This window comes from Gossypium arboreum, chromosome 13, assembly GCF_025698485.1.
Source record: "Gossypium arboreum isolate Shixiya-1 chromosome 13, ASM2569848v2, whole genome shotgun sequence".
NCBI lineage: Eukaryota > Viridiplantae > Streptophyta > Magnoliopsida > Malvales > Malvaceae > Gossypium > Gossypium arboreum.
In genome coordinates, this window is record NC_069082.1 from 105,690,639 (window position 1) to 105,712,568 (window position 21,930).

The 21,930-nt window shown below is 36.1% G+C and overlaps 1 non-coding gene across 1 annotated transcript; it reads right to left on the bottom strand.

Moving 5' to 3' along the window:
- Window positions 1-19,377: 19,377 nt before the first annotated feature.
- On the bottom strand, window positions 19,378-19,484 carry LOC128287311 (small nucleolar RNA R71). The gene has a single exon (XR_008278010.1). It is a non-coding gene; the product is annotated as a small nucleolar RNA R71 (small nucleolar RNA).
- Between the last annotated feature and the right edge of the window lie 2,446 nt (window positions 19,485-21,930).

Consider the following 21,930-nt stretch of genomic DNA (forward strand, 5'->3'; position numbering starts at 1 on the left):
AGCTAGGGAATGGTTATTTTATTTACCTCATGGATCCATTACAACTTGGGCTGATTTATCTCGTTTATTTCTTAACAAGTTTTTCCCTACATCACGAGCGGCTGAATTAAGAAGAGAAATCGTGGGCATAAGGCAAAAAGACGCAGAGACTCTATACGATTATTGGGAGCGATTTAAGAAGTTGTGTGCAAGTTGCCCACAACACAGTATAACGGAACAGTTTTTGCTCTAGTACTTTTATGAAGGCTTGAAACCCATGGAGATGAATATGGTAGATGCCGCGAGTGGAGGAGCGTTAGTCAACATGACTCCACAACAAGCAAGAGACTTCATCTCCACAATTGCTGCAAATTCCCAGCAGTTTTGAGCTAATCCTGAACCCCCTAGAAGGGTTCACCAGCTAAGTAATTCAACCTTAGAAGATAAAATTGATAGACTTACTAATAATATGAGCTCTCTTACTGCAGAAAAAGCCAAACCAACCCGAGTATGTGGAATATGTGCTACCCCTGAACATACAACTGATGCATGTCCCAGTTTGAATGATGATACTATGACCCATTTAGACGCTGTGGGAAATTTTCCTGGGCCACTACAAAGGTGATACGACCCTTATGCAAATACCTACAACCCAGGATGGAGGGACCACCCTAACTTTAGTTATGGGGCTAATCCACAATATAACCAGCCATACCAAAATAGGGTTCCACAGCAGCCACAAGATTTAAGTAATTTTCTAGAAACTTTGGTCAATAAATTAGCAACTAATGTCCTTGATTTTCAACAGCAAACTCTCAATTTCCAAAGAGAAATGAAGGGTTTTCAGCAGAAAACCGAAGCATCCATAAGGGAGTTGACCACATCAATTGAGAAATTAAACTCTCAAGGGAAACTGCCATCACAAACAGAATCAAACCCGAGGCAGAATACGAATGTAGTAATGTTACGAAGTGGAAAGGTCCTAGAACCAGTTCCTGGCAAGAATCTTGGTCAAGAACTCGCCCAGGAAACTCCAGAAAACGACGAACAGATCCGAGCGAAACCCCCACTACCGAAAATCCAACCTCTATTCCCAGGACGATTAAATCAGTGTCGAAAAAGTAAAGAAGATAAGGAGATCCTCGAAACATTCAGGAATGTTGAGATCAACTTACCACTGTTAGATGCCATTAGACAAATTCCGCGGTATGCCAAGTTCCTCAAAGAACTTTGCACCAACAAACGAAAACTAATAGGTAATGAAAAGGTAAGTGTTGGTGAGAATGTTTTCGCAGTTCTACAGCGGAAAATGCCGGTTAAATGCAAAGATAGGGGTATGTTCGCTATTCCATGCAAAATTGGCCATTTGGGAATTAAGAAGGCTATGTGTGATCTAGGGGCCTCTATAAATGTAATACCTTATTCTATTTATGAATCACTTAACGCGGGTTTTTTGACAAAGACAGGCGTTACCATTCAGTTGGCAGACAGGTCCATTGTCCATCCCGAAGGGGTCCTCGAAGACATATTAGTCAAAGTCAATGGGCTTATCTTCCCTGCAGATTTTTATGTGATAAAAATGGAGGAGGATAACACTTCTGGGTCTTCAGACATCTTGTTGGGGCGACCTTTCCTTAGTACTGCGAATACTAAGATTGATGTATGAAGCGGAACCCTCACGATGGAGTTTGACGGGGAGATCGTGAAGTTTAACCTTTATGGCACTATTAGTCACCCAAGTGAAGTCTTGGACGTAAACCGTGTCGACATAATTGACTCATCAGTAGAAAAAACTTTTGAGTCATCTTATGGAGATAAACCTAAAATGATGTTTGATGATTTTGAATCTATTAATAAATTATTGGCTCCCATGAATACTAAACTTCTACCTCCTATTATGCAGGCATCAAATCTGAAAGACACACATAATATTTTCTTGAAAGAAAATACGGAACCAAAGAAAGAGGCGCAAGGAAGATTAAGCCCAAATATGGTGGATGTGATAGAAAATGAGAATTTCCAAGCCTATACAAATGAAAGAATTCATTTGGAACAATTCCAATTCTAGTTGAGGCGTCAAGCTAGCGACGTTAAACAAGCGCTTGTTGGGAGGCAACCCAATCTTTCTTTTTATTTTTAATTTTCTTTTTATTTATTATTTTCCTTTCTTTTTATTTATTATTTTCCTTTCTTTTTTATTTATTATTTATTATTTTATTTTATTTCTATTTTATTTTAGTTAAATATTAATAAATTTCTCTTCTTCCATCTAGGTGAAATGGAGCGAAAATACGAAGAAGAAAAAAGACGGAAAGTGTGCACCAAAACAACCCTATCCATGGTACCAAACAGTTCTATTCCAGCCCAGAATGCCATATCTCTGCAGCCAAACAGACTTATTCTAGCCCTAGAATCCCCAAAATCTGCAGCCAAACACCCCTTTTCAGCAAATAAAACCCCCAAACCTTACATTTTTTTCCCAAATTTCTCCATAACCGCCTACTCCTCTCTCCTCCACCACCCGCCGCCGATTTCTCAGCCACCATGGTGAGAACCCGAAGCTGAACCGCCGTTGCACACGTCACCCACCCTGTCTCCACCTCTTACCACTTCGCCATCTTCTTCTCTACTGTAGCGCTCAACCGACCGGTAACTACATGGGGAGTTTTCTAAATTTTTTTCTCCACCTATTTGTTTTCCTTTTACTTTCACATCGATGACTATGTGTTTTAAGTAGGGGAGGAAGTTATTCATTTTGTTTTAACTATGAATTTTTGTTATTCTCACTTTGGTTTGGTTGTTGCTATTGTTCTTTGGCTCTCTATTTTTTTTGGAATATCTTGCCTCTTTTATGCCCAAGATTTTACCAGAATTGCCTCTTGCTTGACCTACAAGCATGATTCTTACCTTCTAAGGAAGTTATGATTTTCCCATAATTGATGCCATCTCCACTATTTTGTTTTATTAGGCTAAAATAATTGTGATTAATAGGGTTAATTCTATCTTGCTTTTCGTAAAATTGATCAAGTTTAATATAAAGTGAACACTTAAAATGATTGCATGCTTAATTAATGTTCATGGCTATTAGGTGATTATTGAAACTTATTTTTGACACTTAAATTTTTTCTTTCCTGAGTTCTCAAGAATTTTAAATATCGTTTAATTTTTAATAAAAGATTTCATGGTTATGAGTACAGCTTAGATCGTGACTGACTAAGTAATCGGGGTAGGGTGCTTGGGTTGTCATTCTACTTCGCTTCAAAAGGTTGTGTGACGTGACAAGTAAAACTCCGCTAGCCGAGGTTATGAGTTTGGCTCAAATCGTGGATCGATCGAGTAAGGGGTAGGGTGCTTGGGTTGTCATTCTACTTAGCGTCAAAAGGTTGTGTGACGTGTTGGGTAAAACTCCGCTAAGGAAATAAATAATTTTAGGAGTATGTTAATGAGTAACAGGGGTGGGGTGCTTAGGTTGTCATCTCTCTCGCGTCAAAAGTTTAATATATTCCTAAGTAAATAAATAATAATAAAATTTAAAAAAAATAAAAAAATAAAAAAAATCAAAAGAAAAAAAGAAGAAAAAAAAATAAGTACTAATAAAGTTGCACTTCGGGGACTAAATGAGGAAATAATTAAGGTGTCTTAGTAGGTTTGGTAATTTACCTAAATAGCATAACTCAAGTCGATCTTAATTTTTGTGTGAATTAATTGGAATACTTTTTCTGTTTTACTTAAAGCAAGCTTAGAGGTCTCTTTATTTTTCATATGCATTTTTAACTAATTTTTATGAAACTTTGGAGTGGTATTTCTTTTATGGCAGAATCTAGCTTTCACAGTCGATAGGAACCATACTTGAGGGCAAGCATGGGCTAAGTAGGGGGAATTTGATAATACTCTAAAATGATGTGTTTTTATATATTAATCATGTGTTTATTTTGAACTTGAGCTTACTAATTTGAGCTATTTATGTCTTTTTATCTTTTAGGGACTAAATTGGAGGCGAAAAGTAAATTCAAGGGAAAAAGCGTCAATTTGGAGATCAAATGGGCCAATATGCAACGTGGGACAAATATGGTACCAAAAGTGCGAACATGGAAGGCACAATGACTTAAACGCAAATAGAAGAGATTTTATTTTGGAAGACTCTATTTTATTTTATTTTATTAGGATAATTAATATTAAGATAATTATTAGGATTATTCAAATTTAGGATTTTATTTTAATTATCTTTGTTTATCTTTAATTAAATGTATTTATCTTTTTAGAATTTAAGTTCAATTAGACTATCTCCTTAGCACTATAAATAGGGGGTGAAGTGACTCTATTTGGGAGGATCTTTTTCTGTAAACACTCTCCCCTTGAAAGTCTAGGCTTTTGTTTATTCATATTTTCTTTCAATAAAATTTCCTTTTCCATTTTTATATTTATTTTCTTTTCCACCATTATCATGAGCCACTAAAACCCTTCTAGCCAAAAGTTGTCAATATTTCCCCAAAAAGGGTTCTTGAGGCCTAGAATCCGTACTTAGCCTTCTCACCAAGTATTCATCGTTTCTCCGCACTCCGGGGTGACGCTTCCGTCCATGGCCCTTAAGAAGTAAGCTTTTCAGCATATGCAAAGGTGGCCGCTTTGTATGTTTTGGAAGGATTGCATAGTCGGTTCATTAACTTATCACGTGGGTTGGCGAGCCAAAGAGACAAAATGGCGTGGGATTCGCCATTGAGAAGCGTTGATCTAGCATAGATTACTAGCTAGAGTCAGGTTCCCTAAAAATCGTAAGTCTAATCTTTGGAGCTGGTGGTCGTAGGCGTCCTCTTCCGGTATAACTGGCTTACTTGAGTCGAGAAGGATCATCCAAAAGCCAAGGATTGAGCCCAAGGCGGAATGAGACAATCGGAGGCTGGAACTTTCCCATAAGAATTTCTTTTCTCTTAAAACTCTCTTTATTATTTTTATTATTTTCGTAATCATAATTTCAGAAATTTTAAATTCTGCTTTTATTTTATTTTTTTGCTTCCAAAATCAATTCTTAAATTCTGTTTTTTTTTTTTTTTTTCCAGGAACGCAGGTTTTCTTGGGCACGATTCTGCTTAGGATTTCGAGAAACAAGCATTCGTATAATCCGGTCCCTGAGGATTCGACCTACTTCCCTTTTACTATTTCTCTTTCATTATTTTACAGGGAATAGGATATTTTTGGTGCTCTCAACGACGCATCAAGCATTTTACTCATTTTGATCATGGCATCCTAGTTATTTGGCATAAGCATAGGTGCATGAAACCGATACTACAGATCATGTCCTTAGAGGACGGTGAAGCAACATTGGTGAATTCACAGATCTTATCTCCCTAAGCAGTAGTGGAGCAGATGAAAGACAGTGAGCTTTAACCCCCTAAATAGTAGGGTAACAGGCCGAAGATTGTAGATCTTGTCTCTCTAAGCAGTAGTGGAGCAAATCAAAGACAGTGAGCCTTAACCCCCTAAGTAGTAGGGTAACAGGCTGAAGATTGTAGATCTTGTCTCCCTAAGCAGTAGTGGAGCAAGTCAAAGACGGTGAGCCTTAACTCCCTAAGCAGTAGGGTAACAGGCTGAAAATTACAAGTCTTATCTCCCTGAAGTCGCGGTGGAGCAGTTGCAGTGGAGCAGACTGAAGATAGCAGATCTTATCTCCCTGAAGTTGTAGTGGAGCAGATCGGAGCCACAATCCTTGTCTCTCTGAAGTTGCAGTAGAGCAGGATAAAAATGCGCAAGCCTTATCTCCCTGAAGTTGCAGTGGAGCAGTTGCAATAGAGTAGATTAAAAGTTACAAGGCTAGTCTCTCTAGAGTTACAGTGGAGTGGATTAGAGCGACAATTCCTATACCCCTGAAGTTGCAGAGGATTGGAACAAAGCTACCTCGAAGAAGAAGAGCACCAAAGAAGTTATGATTCGACGAGACTGGGCAAAATTGGTCATCTTTGAAGTCTTTGCTCTATTCTCGTTCCACGACAATAAGCAAAGAGGGGCAGTTGTATAGGCCCAAATCTGCCCGGGGCCCAACAACCAGAATAAAACCAACTATTAAACCAAAAATCCATAAAAATAAAAACAAATTAATAGTCTATCAAAGTCCAAACTACATAACCCCAAAACCCAAAACATTACAAACCCAAAATTAATACTAACCCTAGCCCAAGATTATACGGCCCAGCAGGCCCAAAAATTAAAACATCAGAAACCTAGGGTTTCTCCCTTCAGGCAGTAGCTGTGCCACCATGCCTTCAGACACTCCAATAGCTTCAGCACCACCGAGCTCAGACGCCCTACACCGAAAGTGCCACGTGCTCGACACTAGCCCTGCACCCCGTGCACTGCAAGCCAAAGAAGACAAATGCACAGCGAAACGAAAAAAAAGAATATTGTATTTTTATTTTATTTTTTTATTATTCCTTCGGCTATAAAGCCCAGAAAAGAATCATCTGTAAGGTTACGCACACATAATAGAGAAAAAGCAATCAAAAACAGCAAAGGTGATTTCAAGTTTTTTGCCTTCTCTTTCGATTCATTTTCTCTTTGGTTGGTTCAATTTTCTAGTATGTGAATCGACATCGATGAGAGCCCAAAATACTTCGTAGATGCGGAGGTAAGGGCGAGGGATCGAATAGTGTTGAAAGCTCCCTTGTTCTATGAACCTTTCTTCATTTTTTTCTTTAAAAAATAACACGGATTTGAAGTTTTTTAAAATAAAGAAGAAAATGAGAAAGAATACACTCACCAAATTCCTTTAGATGAGGTCGAGCACCTTCAATAGCGGGATCGGGGTACTATTGCGCACTGTTGATCATCAGTTGTGATGGTGGTTCGGCGGCTATGGCAAAATAAACCCCAGCAGATTGATTTTAGGGCTGGAGTTTTGTTAAAAGATTGGCTATGTTTGAGAAAGAAAATAGGAAAAAAAAGGGGTTTTAAATGACCTGTTAAAAACAGTGCCATATAAGGGCAGGGAGACCCGCGCGTCAACCCATCCCAGACCTGGACCCGCGCCTCTGCCCTTCAAATGGGAAATTTTTGCGCTTAATCCCTCCCTTTCTGCGCCGCATTTCAGCTAACCCCTATTGGCATTTTATGTGTTTTTTAAATTTTCCCCAAAAGTTTGTGTGCTTTTTCATTTTAGTGCGTGCCTAGGTGTTGCGTTTTGGGGTCTGGAATATTTCCAGCTTTGGTCTTTGTGTATTCGCACATGTTGCGTGTTGGTCCCTATTTTAATTCCGCTAATTTATTTTATTTACAGATTATCCCTTTTATCTTAAATTTATTTTAATTAAGTTTATTATCTATACAATGTTTATTTTAAAAGGATTCATTTAAATTTTTTATGTGTTGAGATTACTTTATTAATCTTACTTTGTTAAAAAAATCATTGTTTTAAAATCTTCATGTTATATTATTCTAACATTTTGTATAATATTTCATTTAAATATTTTATATAACTATACATATATATTATTTTAATTGAGCTTTCCATTTAAAATACTTATTATTTTAAAATTCATAATATTTTTATAGGTGTTGAAATACTTTAATAACTCCACTTTTTTTATATAAAATTACCATTTTAAAATTCTTTTTATATCATATTATTTTAATATTTTATATAGCATTTCGTTTTAATGTTTTTACATAAATTAGTACATATATTTAATCCTAGATTCATATTTAATTCCATGTTACTTTTTCATATAGTTGTTTTAAATTATTTATATATGTTTTAAATCTATTATATGTATAACTTATTTCTTAAAATTATACTTAGTTATGTACGATCGCATGCCTTTTTATATTTCATACATTATTTGAATTTATCTTTATTTGTACATATTGTCAACCGTAAATAAATGTATTTTTTAGATTATTTTGCATATCATTTGATTCAGACGTCTTCGTTTTGTAGTATCTATTTTAAAATTATTTATATATTCTTCGTTTCTATAAATTATCTTAAATTCTAACATGTGTTGTTTGCTCATCAATGCATCATTCTTTAGAAATTATTTTGTATCATATTAATTTTATGTTGTTTAGTATCTCATGGGTCAATTGTTTTAAATTATTTTATGTATATTTGTTGTATTGTTGTTCTCCATCCATGTTTAGAAGTTCGATTACATTTGTCTTAGATTAGTCATACTTAATTATTGGTTTTGTTAATTTGTTAATTATTAATTTGTTAATTGGCATTGTATTTTATGAGTGTACATTACCCCATGTTTTTATTTTTCCTTTAGTCTATAAATGTTGCATTATAATTTTCAACCTTTTTTTTAAAAAAAATAATTAATTAATTGTTTCATCTTAGTTCAAGTAAAATTAATACGCTTTGAGCTAGTTCTACAATCGTTTATTTGTAGATTCACTAAAACAAAGGTAATAGTTGATGTTTGGGAACTCGAGGAATCGTGCCCAACGGTGCTGGGTTTCGATTTGCTATTTGTCCAAATGATCAAATATTCCTTTGAAATTTCATCCGTACTTTGAAAATTCCTTAAAACGAAGGCAATGTTCGATGTTTGGAAATTCGGGAAATCGTGCCCTATCGTGCTGGGTTGCAATTTCCCGTTTGTTCAAATAATCGAATATTTCTTTAGAATTTCACTCATGTTCTCTAAACTCTAAAACAATGCAATGTTCGATGTTTAGAGATTTGAGGAATCGTGCCCTACTATGCTGGGTTTCGGTTTTTCGTTAGACTAAATAATTGGGCATCCTTTTGTAATTTTCAACATATAAACTTTTGGAAGTCAAAATTTATCGTGTTCTCTAGGGTATAAAAAATCGTGTCCTATCGTGTTGGATGTGATGCTGTATTCCTCTGAAATAAGAGAATTTTGACGACCAGTTTGAGCCATTCAAATGCTTCAAAAGGAACCATATTTCAAAAATAGCTTTAAAACTTAGATATAAGGACAATACTTAATCAATTTGGTACCAATTTTGGGCGTAGTAAGGGTGCTAATCCTTCCTCAAAAGTAACCGACTCCCGAACCCGTTTTCTCAAACTTACGTAGGCCAAAATTGATTTAAATGGAATAAAATATTTTATTTGGTGATCCAATCTCACCTATACAAAAAGGATTGGTGGCCACTCCACAATTTATTTTAAAAAGTCGATTCCTGTTTTTCAAAATAAAAAAAATAGTTTCGACAAGTGGTATTTATTTATAACGATTGGAGTCAAAGAAAGGCTGTCAGACTAAAGAATGAAGCATTGACATGGGGTTTTAGCTTCCAAATTCATTTGATATGTCCGTTTCCACTTTACTTAAAAAAAAGGGAAAGTTTTTTCATTTTAATATAAATAATAGCATAATTGATCTTAATAATTTTTAAGGAGGTGATATATTAGTATTTGTATTATAAAATGAAATTAAAATAGAAAATAATAAAATTGAAATAAATACAGCCAAAATAAATATATAAAAAAATCGGTTGAATACACAAAATCTATCGAGTCTTTGTTTCAATTTTTAAAAATGGTTATATGTGATTTTTAAAAAGTAAAAAAAAAAAGAAAGAAAGAAAGAAAGAAGAGAGGTTATATATGTAATGGTGTATTTATAACGGAACATAAATGTGGATCAATCAAAGAATATTGTATTAAATAATCATCAAGGTTTCTTACAATTTGGCGAAATTGGGCGAAACAATTTATATCTATTCAAAATGAAGTTTTAGTGATTCATACACACCAGGCTTCTAAAGACCCGAAATCATGTATGTGCTTTTACATTATTACCAATGGTGTTGTTCACTCTGGTTCTAGTTTCTCTGCTGTAAGTGGAGTAATGTGTGATGGTAAGGAGGATTGGATCTTGAGCTATAATTGTTTCTTGGGGAAATGTTCGGTCGCTGCTGCTAAGCTCTAGGGGCATTTTGGATGGCTTACTTCTATTTCAGAAACAAGGATACGATGAGGTCGCCATCCAATCGGATAAATTAAAGACTGTTGTATCTATTAGTGATAGCAAGATTGAAGGACCAAAATGCACTCTTATAAGAAGGATTCAACATATACTAGATAATGAATAAAAGTGATCCTTGAAATATGTTCCTAGAAAGACTAACAGGATTGGCGATGCTGTAGTGAAAATAGTTCTCTCGAATGATGAAGTTTTACAGATGTTTGAGGGCCCCTATAAAGATTAAAAAAGTCCTGAAAGAAGAAATTACTATTGACATTTTCTTTATGAACACTTTTATATAATCCTTTGATTATTTTACCAAAAAAAGAATCAAAATATTCTTTTCATTTTCTATGGTATATAATTGTGAAAAACTCAAATCAAGTTTATTTTTCCTTTTATAATTACACCATGATTTTACATATGGATGAATGTATATCATTGCAAAATCCAATTCAAGCACCAATCTTGTAAAATCAATTCGATTTAGTCTTTGTCTCAAAGTTTAAATTTGATTTTAATTTCCAAGCTAATTTTACTTGACTTTAAAATAAAAATCAATTTTGACTCGAAATCATTTTGTAGCTCTTATCTAACAATTTTAAAGTCTGATAAATTCACAATCATAAATCCGGACAAAATTAAGTATTTAGATACATTTTATTATTTATAAATTATGAATAATAATTGTAATAGGCATAACAATAGTAAGAACAAATGTAGAGTCTGTTGAATAAAATTGTTAACGTAATTCAAATTTAATTCATATTTACAAGGTGTTGATTAAAGAAACAATTCACTATAATTATAATAATAATAATAATAATAATAATAATAATAATCCTGCCTAACTCTAAATTTCACTAGTTACAGCCTCATCTTTATTTAAATATTGTTCTCTTCCAATCATTAACAAACACTAAACAATGACAAAAATAGCTCGAAACGGTTCCTAAGTGTAACATGTGCATTTCTGACACTTTTTCACTCAATAATTCAAGTCAGCATCTCCATTGGAATAAATGACCAACAAGTCAATCATGTTTATAGATATTATCTTCTGTAAAGATCTCCTAGAAATAAGCTAAGTAATACTCAAAACTATATTGAATTTGAAAGGAATTTCTGTATTATTTATGTATCCTTGAACTTGTACAACTCTGGTATATAAAGGACATTGTGAGCTCATAACTGCTGCTAACATATTTAGAATAACAAACTTAACAACTTATATTAACAGACTTATAACATTCACTCATCTTCCCGATAGGCAAAACCCGAATACAACTTCTAAACCGAGCAAAAGATTAAACAGAAAGTGGCTTGGTAAGGATATTAGTAACTTGATCATTCACAGGTGCTTCACCAATGAGAATAGACCCATGAGCAATTTTATCACAGACAAAGAACTAATCAAGCTCCACATGTTTGAATTTGGAATGTAAGACAGGGTTGGCAGCTACTGCAACTGCACTGGAGTTATCATACCAAATGTTGGGTGGATCGCTAACGTGAAATTGTAACTCTTTTGGTAACTAGGCCAACCAAGAAATATCATTAGTAGTGGCAGCAAGACTTCGATATTCAGCTTCTGCGGTGGATCGTGAAATGACTTGTTGCTTCTTGGAACACCACGAGACTGGTGTGTGACCATAATATACACAGTAACTAGTTGTAGATCGACGATTATCAAAATCCAGTCCTCAGTTAGCATCTGTATAACCAACTAACGAAAGCCAAGTAGAAGGACGGAAAACAACCCCATAATCATGAGTACCACATAGATGTCACAAAATTCGTTTTAAAGCAATTAGATGAACAGTAGTAGGCGCATGCACGAACTGATATATTTGATTTACCGCATATGCAATATCAGGTCGAGTAAGAACAACATATTGTAAAGCACCTGTAAGACTTCTGTATTCAATAGGGTCACTGAGACGATCCCTGTCATCCTTGGATAGAGGAGACGAACTAATCATAGGAGTATGAACACTCTTTGCATGAGTCATAGAACTCTTGTCTAACAAATCACGAATGTGTTTCTATTGGCATAGATGAAGATACTCGTCTTTAGATCATGTAACTTCAATCCCTAGAAAATAATAAAGATCACCCATATCTTTAAGTGAGAACTTCTCATGCAGTCGTTGAACAAAGCTATCTATACATGTAGACATACTTCCAGTAATGATAATATCATCCACATACACAATAACATAGAGTGTGTAGTTAGGTGTGACTTTAATAAACAAAGATGCATCAGACTTGGATAGAAAAAAACCAACAGAAAGAAGAAAGCTCTTTAATCTATCAAACCAAGCACGCAAAGCTTGTCGTAGACCATACAATGCCTTCTTTAGATGACAGACCAAAGGTTTACCATTAGAACCATACTGAACATACCTTGGAGGTTGCTATATGAACACTTCAGTTAGATCTCTATTCAAAAAGGCATTATTCACATCTAACTGACGAAGTTGCCAACCTTTTGAAACAACAATAGATAGAATGATTCAAATAGTAGTAGGTTTTATTACCGGACTAAATGTCTCATTGAAGTCACACCCGTGTATTGTAACACCCGGAACTCGGCCTAGGAGTTTAGACCGAATCCTAGATGTCACGTTGATCACCGAAGTGATCGTAGGTAATTTGTGCAAAATAAGTTAACCCAACAAATCGAATAATTTAAACACTTAAATTCCATTCAATAAAAATATAGATAAGGTAGTATATATAAGCGGAATAAAAATGACTAAAACTTAAATCAAAATTTGTGCCACAGTATTTAAAACAGTAATTACAATCCAAAACCGTTTACATAAAACTCAGATTAAAAGAGGTTCTTTATTAACCAGTTAAAGAAAAACGAGTTGACTATGAAACCTCCGACCTGCCTAGTCCAGCTGTAGAAAACGAGAGTGTACCTGAAAAAGAAACACTAAGAGGGGGTGAGCTACTCGAGCTCGCTGTGAGTTTGTAACAAAACAAGAGACAGAATTATAGTATTCAAATCAGAAACGTAACAGAATTTCAAGCTCACACAAAGTCAGATAGTAAACTTGGAATTAACATCTGAACCAAACGTATCAACCAAAGCACACCAAATTCATACAGAAAACTCGACATGAAAGATGTACAGACATACAGATTACAGACAATTGATATTACAGACAAATCTCATAGACATATACGAAAGAAATGCAGTCAGAAAATGGAAACTCACCCATCCAGCCAACACACCTCTCCATCCCCCGATCACACCCCAAAAGAGCTGTTAAAGCTCATCCAGCTAATCACACCAATTAGGACCTCGAAAGGCTCATCCAACCCTACACACCATATATATGGACTAAGCTACTCAGATAATAAATAGCAACAGAGCTGGCGTATGTGTCGTACAGTGTAATGTGGTAATTCGTTGTATAGTCAAGTTGCAGTTATATTGCCAGATCAGATAATAATGCGCAGCAAGGCTGACGCACATGGGGTACAGTGCGATAAATTACTATACGAATAAGTTGCAGTAAAACTGCCAGACCAGATCAGACTCTCTTCTCTTTGCAACCCCACCCAAAACACTTTTTGCAAGTGCATGAATGCATTGAATCTCACAGAAATAATACCACATCAACAGATAGTTAGACAGAGACAAATAAGCACGCACACCTAACAGTCCAAATTCAGAACCAAACATTTCGCTTAACAGTCGCAACCACATAAGTAGAGTACATGGCCACAGATACGAAAACTTGAATGCCCTTACTAAGGCTTAGCCAAGGGTCGAAAAACACAGACATATTTTCAAATCAAACATGCACACAAACTAAAATTTGGTGTCTTAGGACCACACGGTTGTGTGCTCTGGCAGTGTGGGAATTGCCCAGGCCATGTGACAGGTCAAAAGCTCGTACGAAGAGACGCACACGACAGTGTGACTAAGGCACACGCCTTTGTGGATCAAGGATATGGTCGTGGGAACAAGCCATGTAACTCTATGTCTATTTGCACTAAATTTGAGTATAGGGTTGATACGGCCGTTTGAAGGTCTCACACGCCCATGTGCCCACTAAAAACGATCGCGTGACCAAAACACACGCCCTTGTGGGATCCCTAAATCCCTAAATTAGCCACATGACTGTGTGGCCAAGCCGTGTGGCACCAAGTCACTCAATCCTTAATTCTCAATCACACATGCCCGTGTGCCCAAAGGACACGACCGTATGAAAATTAGCAAAACTCCTCAAATAGGCCACACGATCGTGTGGCCAGGCCATCTGGCACCCAAATCAGCCCAGAAACCCTAATTCCTAACTCCATACGGCCGTGTGCTCAAGCACACTACTGTGTGGCCGCTCAAGCAGTCGTGAAACTCCTTAAGATTAGGTCAAAAACCTCATTTAAGCTGTCAAAATAGTCTCCAACCTTTTTAATATCAAAAGTATATCGGAATACGCAATATTCCCTATACTTTCCAACAACAAAACTCCTAAATCAAGGAGTTATAACACATACTAGAAAAGCCAAAAAAAAAAAATCGTAAAACAAAATAGTTAAGGTTCAAATCCCATATCTGTTTTGCAATCTAAGACGTTTAGACTCTGACTTGTCGACAAGGAAACGATTCTCCAAAATCTACCAGCAACCCGTTTTTGAAAAAGAAGAAAATAAAAAAAAACCTTTAGAAGTAAAAGAGAAAAAAAAAGTCAGAAGAGAAGAAAGAATAATGTCTAGAACCAAGAAAATTAGAGAATAAAAATTAAAATTAAAAATAAATAACTATAATTATTAACTAAACAAAACAAAATAAAAGGCTCTCCAAAAAAAATGCGCTCCCAAGACTCTAACCCAAAAACCTTGAGGTAAAGTAGTACTCACTCAACCACTAGACCAGCAGAACCATTTTTCCACTTAAACGTGGTACTAAACACAATAGCGTAACCTTCTCACAGACCCTAACCACAAAACCCAAAAACTTCTAGCCCTAATATTCGGGGTGTTACAAGTACCTGAGCACATCCTTTAGCTACTAATCGAGCCTTTTGACGAGCAATCGTGCCATTAAGATTTTTCTTGACTTTAAAAAGCTATTTACACCCGATCACTTTGCAATTATTTACTAATGGAACAAGCTCCTAGGTGGAGTTATGCATAAGGGCATCATATTCAGCCTGAGCAGCAGCATGCTATTCAGTGGTAGACATGGCTTCCTCAATAATGTGAGGCTCAGTAATTTCAATAGTTAGAGCCTTGGGTTTAAACACACCAGCTTTAGACTAGGTAACCATTGGAAGAGTATTTGTGAGAGGCAAAAGAGCTGTCAGAATGATAGGAGTTACAGAACAGTCTGAAACTGGCTTTTCATTATCAGGTATTGAAGGGACAGAATAGAGTTCACGTATGGATTCCAAACCAACCAGAGGTTCTTTAAGAAGAGACTATGAGGGACACATATCAGGAGATGAGATCACAGGAGGTTGAGCAGAGGAAATCTCCGAGGGTTGAGAACAGACAAGTTGAATAATAGGAACATATGTTGGTGATAGAGATGGATTAGATGACGATGTGGTACATTCTATAGTAGGCGAATGGAATAGAAACCGGTGTTCATCAAATACAACATGATGCAAAATAACAACCTTACCATCTGGTGTGAGACAATGATACCCTTTATTCTGAGAACTATATCCTAGGAATGTACAAGGTTGAGAACGAAAATTCAACTTGTGATGTAGAAAGAAACGTAGATACAGAAAAAAAAACACCCAAACACATATAGATGATCACATGTGGGATCTTGACCATGTAGAACCTTGTATGGAGATTGTCTATTCAGAACTAGGGTAGGAAGACGATTGATTAAGTGAACAGCACAACAAAAAGCATAGCCCCAATAATCCATGGGAAGGTTTGCTTGAGCCAAAACTGTAACACACATGTCAACAATATGTCGATGTTTGCGTTCAGCCACTCCATTCTTTTAAGATGTATGAGGACATGACAGCCTATGTATTATCCCTTGATGTGAAGCTGCGACACTCTCCTCCCCAATCACTCTAAAATTGTTTGATACTTTTCTCAAACTGAGTTTTGATTAACTGTTGGAACTAAGCAAAGCATTCCACTACTTGAGATTTTTGACGAATAAGATAAATCTAGGTAAAACGAGTGCACATGTCAATAAACAAGACATAATACCAATGGCGTCCACAAGCAACTGACGCAAGTCCCCATAGATCAGAAACCACCAAAGCAAAAACATCAGTATATTCAGTGGTAGATGTTGGAAAGGGTAGTTTTTGTGACATCCCTTTTTGGCAAGCAATACAAACATTATCCAAACAAACTTTACTAAAAGCAATTTTACATTTATCTAAGACAGATTTAACAACAGAAGTAGAAGGATGGCCAAGACATTTGTGCACAAAGTAAAACTACCACAACTAGCAACTTGAGGCTGAAGTCCAACATTAGCTGTAGAAAGAGTCACACCAAATGGAATACTTGCAACCGGCGGAGAGAAGTGATATAGCCCATCATGAATGTGGCCCTTCAGTAGAATCTCTTGAGTCTAGATGTCCATAATAACATAATAGGTTGGGTGAAATTCAAAAAATACATTATTTTTAGTGGCAAACTGGGATACAGACAGTAAATTCTTCCTTATAGTCGGAACACACAAAACATTAGATAAATGAAGTAACTTACTGTGTGTAGAAAATATGGAATTTCCAACAGCCAAGATTTTAATGGGAGCCCCATTACCCACTAAGAGAGAAGAATTACCTAAATAAGGCGTAGAATCATTCAATGCAGAGGCATCGTGACACACATGATGTGTGGCCCCGGAATCTGGATACCATGGCATAGTTTTGACGGGCATAGGAATATAAAAATCAATGCCATCAAGGTTGGAACCAGACTGACTAGCACGAACATTTGATCTAGTAGACTTGGAAAAATCAGATGCATGAAAGTTACGTATACGGGGGAGCCCAATGCACGGATTGGACCCAGTGTAAACACGGGCTTGTGAATTTGTTCGCCATGGAACAGACGGTCCAGACGAACGATAACAACCATTATCGAAAGGTCGAATCTCACGTCTATTTTCAAGATGAGTAGCAAACTCCACACAATTATTTTCTATAGAAGTAGACCTATTCGAAAAATTATTACCATTCGGCCCATGAAGATGACATGTGCTTTTAATATCCTGATTTTGATTAGACTGCCTGGCACGCATGGGTTGACCAGAATATGGCCCATAAGCATGCTGCCTATTAGTGGCAAACCCAAATCCAGCAGAAGCAGTACCATGTGGAATAAAAGGGGCAGTTGTATACCTAGGCCCAAAATGAACTCATGGCCTAACATTTGTAAACCTAAAACCACTAGCACTATTAGCCCAAAAACCATAATTAGACCCAAATCCATCATCAACATTATATCCAAAACCACCATCGAATTCAATGATAAACCATAAATGTAACATAGTTTAATTCCATGCTTGGCATATTTTTGGATGATTTATGATGAGAATTAGTGAATTTAATCCTCATAATCCCTTAAATTCATGTTTCTATACTTAGGAGAGCATTTAAGATCAAAAGGAGCGATAAAGGGACCAAAATCAGAGTTTTCAGGATCCAACGTGCTGGGCACAAACCCATGTGATCCACAAGGGCAAGCCACACGCCCATGTGCCATCCCATGTCGATATCGCTCCCTGTTTCCCAAACATGCAGAAAAAGCCAAATTTTGGGGTTTCTGAGCATTCTAACGTCTATATAAACACACTAGAAGAAGACCTAAAAGGGGGATGTAGAGCAGAAAGAAGAAATTACTCTAAGGAAGCTATTGGAATCATCTCGGAAGTAGATCCACTTCAATATTGAAGATTTTCATTCAAATTTCTCTCGAAGTTTATTTTGGTTTTTTTATGTCTTGTTGTTTTTCTAAATTTAATATGTTTTCCTTTTACATTGTGAACTAAACTCCCAAAATACCTAGGGAGGATTAAACCTACGATGTATCTTATTATTTAATTATCTGAATTACATGATAAATACTTGTTCTTGTTCTTAATTATGTGTTATTAATTCTTACCGTAATATTTTCAGGACACTATTCCAAGTTTGATGTGCTTATTCAGTGGAGAAAAAGTCCCTGTTTAAGAGTAGATCTACCATAACTAAGCGGAGTTGCATGCAACCCCAGAAATAGGGTGACATAAATCTGTCGGATTAGAGTCAAATCTAATAAGAGAATCCATAGATTAGGCTAATACGACAATATGTTTTTTAATTAGAAAGAGATTTCAATTAATCAACCCGGAGATTTTAATTAGTCTCAAAAGAGATATTAACATAATTTAAGGATTTTTACGGATCAAGACAAGTGAATAAATTGTTTGATTCAGAGCCAAAATACTAAGTGAAGTCTAGGTGGATTCTTTCTTGGTATTGTCTTCTTTATAAGTTTTCTTCAAATATTTTTCCCAATTCGCTCTCTGTCGCGTACATTATTTAATTAGTTTAGTTAAATTTAGATTAAGACAAATCCCTTATATTTTAAGCTAAATAATAGAAAGTTAGTTAATACTAGTACTTTTAGTCATTGTGGATACGATATCTTGGGCTCACAATAGCTATACTACCATTCCATAGTTGCGCTTACCTTTTTCGTGATCGTAGTCTAGTTTAGTGAATCATAAAACGATCATCAAGTTTTTGGCATCGTTGCCGGGGACTAAGATATTAGGAATGCTTGATTTTTATTAATTTCGCCATTTTTATTTTTATTGCATTTTATTTTTGTTTTATTTTTATTTTAAGTACTAATTTTTCTTTTGTTTGCTTCTGGCAGGTTCTTGTAGTTTATGACTAGAAGAAACTCGTCAGGACCTCTACTTTTTGATAGTGAAATTAAAAGCACAGCTCGCAGAAATCGTAGAGAAATAAGGCGGAGTCTGCAGTACATAGAGAAAGAGCACGAGGACGGTACCAATATTACCAAGGAGATGGCTGACAATTGGAATAATCCGCTACCTCCTATGGTTGCCGCGAATCCTGTAAATTAGAATCCTACTCTTCGTACTATGTACGATTATGCTAAGCCCACTCTCACTGGGGCCAAATCGAGTATTGTTAGACCTGCTATTGCTGCAAATAATTTTGAACTGAAACCAAACACTATTCAAATGATTCAATAGTTTGTTCAGTTTGATGGTTTACAGGATGAAGACCCAAATACTCATTTGGCCAATTTATTAGAGTTCTGTGATACTTTCAAGTTAAATGGTGTTTTTGATGAAGCTATTCGCCTTCGGTTATCTCCCTTCTCACTGAGGAATAAAGCTAAATAATGGTTGAACTCGTTACCACGAGGTTCCATCACTACTTGGGAACAAATGACTTAAAAGTTTTTACTAAAGTATTTTCCACTGGCTAAGACAGAAAAGTTGAGGAATGATATCTCTTCCTTTGTGCAAATGGACTTAGAGACCTTATATGATGCATGGGAGAGGTATAAGGACTTATTGAGAAGGTGCCCTCACCATGGGTTACCTTTATGGCTACAGGTTCAAACTTTTTACAATGGTTTGAACCCCTCAACTAGACAGTTAATCGATGTAGTCGCCGGTGGTACTTTGAATAACAAAACAACTGAGGAGGCTTATGAATTTATTGAAGAGATTCACTGAATAACTATCAGTGGCAAGTCATGAGGACAAAGCCTAATAAAGCAGCCGATGTTTTTAACCTTGACACGGTCACCATGTTATCAAACCAGGTAGAGCTCTTAAATAAAAAGATTGATGGTTTATGTGTTTCTACGCAGGTATATCTGGTGATGCAGTGTAACACAAGCGGAGGAGGAATAAATAATACAGAATGCCTAGCCTACGACCCTAGCACTACGAACGAACAAGTCAACTTTATGGGAAACAATTATAGACTTCAGAATAACCCCTATAGTAATACTTACAACGCAGATTGGAAGAACCATCCCAATTTCTCTTGGGGTGTTCAAGGCAATCAAAGACCACAACCCCCTCCAAGTTTCAACCACCTTACCAGCAGGAAAAATAAGTCGAACCTTGAAGAGATGCTAATAAAATTCATCTTGATGCTAGAAACATGTTGCCAAAACACCGAAACAGCGCTTAAAAATTAGCAAGCGTCGATTCAAGGGCTTGAGAATCAAATATTGCTAAGCTGATCTTAGAAAGACCACAAGGTAGCTTGCCTAGCAACACCAAGACTAACCCAAAAGAGTAACTCCATGCAATTACTGTTCGAGATGAAGAAGGGTTAGTTGATTCCAAACCAGAACCAAGGCAAGAAGGCGTGGTAAGTAGAGATGAGGTGGAAGTAAGCCTGAATAAACAAAAACCTGTGAGCAGAGAATATACACCTCGCGTGCCATACCCTAATGCAACAAAAAAAGACCGAACAAATGAATAATTCGGTAAATTTCTTAACCTTTTGAAAAAGTTGCATATTAACTTACAATTGATTGAAGCTCTTTTGCAGATGCCCAACTCAGTAAAATTTTTAAAAAAACTTCTGGCGAACAAACGGAAGTTAGATAATTCATCGCACGTGGAGTTGAATGCAGTTTGTTCGGCCATTTTGCAGAATAAACTAACAAGTAGCGGATAAAACTATTAGATTCCCTAGGGGTATCATTGAAGATGTACTAGTAAAAATTGATAAATTCATATTCCCAGTAGACTTTGTTGTTTTAGACATGGAAGAGGATGGTGACATCCCTTTAATCTTAAGGCGACCCTTTTTAGTGGCTACCAGGAATATTATTAATGTTGGTACAAGTGAACTCACACTTCGTACAAATGATGAAACAATTACTCTTCAGGCTCGTGATTTGATAGAGATATCAAGTAATGAAGATGACTTTTTAAATCCGGTTAATAAAACTAATCATGTGGTCCAATCCCTTTTGCAGGAAACACTTTCGAGAAGCATAAATGAGCCACGTTCTAGTTCAAACACTAACAATGGAACCATTCATGAAAGACGAATGCTATAGATAGATGAACTACACAAATGGCAGATTTATGGCAAGGAGGAACAGAAGCAAAACCATATCGAGTGTAACGATAGAACCAATCAATTCAAGGTTGGGGACCAAGTCTTATTAGATAAAAATGACCCTCAAATTATCATTACAGAGCTCAACACAAATGGAGCAACTCCTTTTATGATACTCAATGTCTTTCCGTACGGTGTAGTCGAGGTAACTCATTCTCATTTTGGCACTTTTAAGGTAAATAGTACTCGACTTAAACATTATTTCAATAAAGGAATTGATAGCGAGAAAGAGGAGTCTCGACTCCGTAATCCACTGTGACCATGCAAATACGAGGTAAGTTGAGTTTAGACTTTAAATAAGTGCTTCTTGGTAGGCAACCCGAGTGTTAACACTACTAATTTTCTTAACATTATTTCATGATTTTTTTAAAATTAATTAATTTTCAAAATCTAAAAAAAAATAGTGTGTTTTTGACCCACATGGCCTGGCCACACAGGTGTGTGGAGTACACGGTCTGGCCACACGGGCATGTGGAATCTCACATGGGCGTGGGAGAAGCGAAGGAAAACACACATGGCCTGGCAACATGGCAATGTGACCCGCACGGCCTGGACACACGGGCGTGTCCTAGGCCGTGTGAAACTTGGAGTTAATTTTTTTCAAAGTTAGAGAGTTACACGGCCTGACCACATGGGTGTGCGGGATCTCACATGGGTGTAGGAGAAGCAAAAGAAAACACACACGGCTTGGACACACGTGCATGTCCATGGCCATGTGAAAACTGAGTTAATCACCCCAATTTTATTTTATTTTATTTATTATTAATTGTTATATTATTTATTTTATTTTACTAATTAATAAATTAATTAATTCTTATACTTATATTTTAAATTTTTATATATTGTAATTTTATATATTTTTTATTTTTATTTTTATTTTGCTATTTTTATTTTTT